This window comes from Poecilia reticulata, chromosome 12, assembly GCF_904066995.2.
Source record: "Poecilia reticulata chromosome 12, P_reticulata-male-v2, whole genome shotgun sequence".
NCBI classification, from domain to species: domain Eukaryota; kingdom Metazoa; phylum Chordata; class Actinopteri; order Cyprinodontiformes; family Poeciliidae; genus Poecilia; species Poecilia reticulata.
Window position 1 is genome coordinate 16,893,961 of NC_088841.1, and position 4,331 is coordinate 16,898,291.

Below are 4,331 nucleotides of genomic sequence, written 5' to 3' on the forward strand. Positions count from 1 at the left end.
CTTGTCTGTGTTCAATGTTTGGATTTTATTTTATAAAGAAACAAAAAAAAAAAAACTAACCAATGGATTTTAAAAGATAATGATATAATTAACTTTTATACTTTTTTCGTACAAAATGATGGGAATACAAACACAGAAGGGACAAGACAATGTTTATTCTGAGAATATTAAAGTGTAATATTGCAAAGATAAAAAGTGTGTGTGCTAACGATTTCACTACTTTCACTGCCTTTTCATACTTGATGAAATATTAATGTTTAATTCCTAACTTTCTCTAAAATATAAGTAGGTATTAATTACATAAGATACTGTAGAAAATTATCTGTAATACTGTAGCAGCATTTTGGTTTGATTAAGTGTCATAACCTCATATCTCATAAGACTTTTCACCCAAGCAGGGATCAGATCTACAGTCAATGAAAATAGGCTGAAATATGAAATATTCAGTCTGAAACCGAGGCATATTAAAAATTATACTTGGGCTTTTAATGATTTCATTGTTCATCAAAAATACAAGTGTGACCTCAAGCCACTTCTACTAGCTTAAATAGCTATATCTGTTTATTTTAGGACGTTACTGTGAAGCTTTACTCAAAACAGACGTTGAAATCAAAAGTACAGTAGACCTCCTGTTTCCTGTTCATCAAACTTATTACTATCATCGTTCTCAGAATCGTTACTTGTCAGGCATATTACTATCCTGTAACAAATAACACCAAGGTCACAACAATACTCATTATTAAAAAGACATAACTCTGCAGCACGCCAGCACATTGTCCTGTGTGTTTTAAAAATGTCCTTCCTGAGACACTCGCACGTCTGCCAGTTTTTGGGAGACGTGGCTCACAGGTTTTTGCGAACAGCGCTTTCAGAGTGATGATAGTAAGCAGGTGAACAGCTTTTTGAAGCAAGACGTGAGTTGGGAACCTGCAAAAGATTAGAGTTTGAAAGAAGCCCAGCAGACGACCTGGCTGATTACTTCAGGGGTTTCCATTTCTCATTGCTCAGACCTTTGCATTACAAATACACATGGCGCAACTACACATTATTCAGGTGGATGCAAAAACATAGATCGGCGCCCCCCGCCCCCGAGGCGACGATACGTGAAGGGTAAAACTCGCTACATTTACCTCGTTATGTGCGCGAGGTGAAGGAGCGTAAGGCGCGCATTAGTGTACGGGAAAACATCATCGGCGCGCCGCCCCCTCCAGACGGGGTTTTGGCGCCCCCTCTGGTGCTGCGCCCCTATGCGTTGCATACCCTGCATACCCACTTTTTGCGCCACTGCAAGTACACATGGCAAACACGGCTTCCTGGAGGATAAACACAGTCTTTTATGTGATAACAACAAAGACGAAACAGGTTTTAGAAATGGCCGACCCATTCGCGCACGCACACACACACGCATGCACACAGTGAGACAGAGATGCACTCGGGCGGCTGGGTAGCGTCGTGTGTGCATCAGTGTGGTCCCAGCAGCTGGGAAAAGCCTCCTCCTTGACCTTACATGTCTGAAACCTGTTGCTGAACCCCCCCGAGACTGAAAGAGACATGGAGCAGGGCATATGGTGTAACATAAATATCACCGCTTTGTTTATCACCTGATTCTAATTAACTATGATGTCATGTTTTCTTTCGATTCTCTCTGCTTCTCCTTAAAATCCCCGCTCTCGCGTCGTTGCCGCTCTAGCTCGGCTTTTCATTTTCTCACACTTCTTGAAACGTTTCCTCACGTGTCTGCGAAGTTAAGTCAGATTCAGGCTCTTCAACTGGATCCAACATGGAGCAAGGTTATCACACCGACACACACAAACAGAGTCCTCCTCTCTGCCCACTCGGCTGCAGTGTGTGTAATTTGTCCACTGCCGCACATCGCTACCATCCGCTCTCCCTTGTGTTTTCGGTGCATGTGTGTCCAAGTTAATTTCCACGTATATGACGGAATCCGCCAGTGTCCGTCTGTCCCACTGTGTTTATTACAAGAAGGCCCTCGATCCTCTTATTATGCTCAGGAATCCTCTGCGTCCAACGCTCATGTCAAAGCGTGAGTAAGTATGATGCATCAGAGGGCGATTCAAATTTCCTTTCATCCTCCCAGGGCATCTAGTCCTTTGTTTATATGATTACTTGGGTGTTCTGTAAACGACATATCAAGTACAATTACTTTGAAATGTGTTCAAGACACTGATACCCCTCCTCTCTCCCTCCCTCATAAAGTTCAAGGACTGGCATTCCTAGCCTGAAATGTCTTCATTATTTTGGTGGTGCAGCTTCGGAGATTTAAATATCCCATTTAATACCTTATTGGCACAATAAATCTGGACTGAAACTTAGATATCTGAGGCAAATTTGTCCACTTGTTTGCTCTGAGAATTTGGATTGAGGTCGGCTCTTACAGTATAACACGTGTCAGGCTCTTGGAGTTGCTTGTTGCGCTTTTATTGAAACTTCAACATGACTTAATGCGTCTTGCCTTTGCCCATAATCCATTACAAGTCTTTGAGAGCGGGACATTTATTCAAGACAGATGTTTTACACTGATTACCGCTGATATCTGAGTTAGTCGGTTCACTCTTTTCTTTCTGCAGAGAGTCTAACGTCTTTATTAAAGCCGGTTCGCTGTGTTTTTTTTTTTTAAGCTTACGATTATGCCTGGTATGCTAGGTGTTTGGTTTGTGGAGTTTGTGGCAAGACTCAGTATGCAGTTTCAGTTTTGACTGCATCTGGATCTATCGGACCTGTGTTGGACCTCAAATGAAATGTACACTGTTGGCTTCACACATTCGCAGCTCCTCTGTTTGCTCAGAGTCCTGTGGCTGTGCTACCTGACCGCAGAAGCAGCTGTGAATATTTTACATCCTGGTGAGCCCAGAGAGACAGAAAAAAAAGGGGGAATAGGAGGAGGCTGCAAGCTGACTTTGACAAAGACGTACTGGACTGGAGGATAGGTAAATGAACCGATGCAATTGCAGGTCTGGGGTAGCGGTGCAATCGATGGGAGGAGGGGCGATGTTTATTGAGTGGGAAGGAGGTTGAATGGGACGCCAAAGAGCGAGAGGAAGAGGGGTGATGGAGGTGATTAGAGGGGTTGCCAGAGAATTTGGGGATGAAGGGTGGGAAGTGACTTGAAGGGGTGTTTGCAGAAGGCTGGGGGTGGGGGGTATTATGGGTGGAGGTGGAGGCAATCATTGGAAGCAGACCAAGGGAGTTCCTGGAACCCAGAAGGTAAACCAGGAGATCTCCCCCTTCTCATGTTCAACTAGTTTTTTTCAACCCTCCAAAGCGTTAGGGTTTGGTTTAATTTGTGCCCACAAATGCATCTTACTGTTAGTTGTGTTTATATTCTACTGATACCTACACATAGTAAAAAAAAAAGTTCCTCTTGAAAGCAACAACAACAAAAAAGCATCTTTTGATAACACTAAGCAAATTTAAAGGAACTATCAAATGCAACAATAAGAGTTTCTTTAGCGGAGGATTGCTCATAAGAAGTCAAGGTACACACTGAGAAAAAGGTCTTATTCATCCTTTCTTCTGAGAATGAAATGCAAGCATATCCAGAATAATGGAAATGGAAATGTATTCTGGAAAAGTTCTAAAAGCACAATCACAAGATTAAAGAAAAAGAGTGAACAATTTGCACTTATTTGTCATTAATCACACTCAAGCTTAAGTTTACGATTTATCAAGTAAGATAAAATAAGAGTGAAAGAAACAGAATCAGCTAAAAGTTTTCTTGAAAAGAAAAAAAAAGCTTTTAACATTTTTTATCTAAGACAAGTTATCAAATGCTTTCTTTGTCTCTTTCTTTCTGGAGTTGAAAGAAAAGACTTCTCGCTTAACTTGAAGGTATAACATCTAATGTTAAATTTAGAGGGAGTTTGGGAGAGGAAAAAGGAAGAGGGTCCAACAAACTGAACCAGAACATTAAGGACAAAGCGAGGAAAGACGGTGGCTCCTGTGGGTCAGAACAGGTCGTTTATTTTCTCTTAACCACTTGCATTCTTGTGCCATGGTTCTCCCACTTCAGTCCTTCTGTTGGTTAGAGCGATTCTCAGCTTCGACTCCAACTGCAGTTCGGTCTGTCTTAAGGTAATTTCTAAAACATAAGCAGAGATGATTTTTTTTCTGGCCAAGATTTAAGGAGTCATCACAAAGACCTGATCAACCAGACATTAAGCAGACTTTGGGTCAAAAAGAAGCTACATCAAAATAGACCCTAATTAATAAGAAAAAGCCATCCAATTTTGTTTTGTTACATTTTTTGAGACTGCAAAAACTCAACTTGGAAATCCAGTATGGCATAAAAGCAGGAAACCAGCAGTAAATGC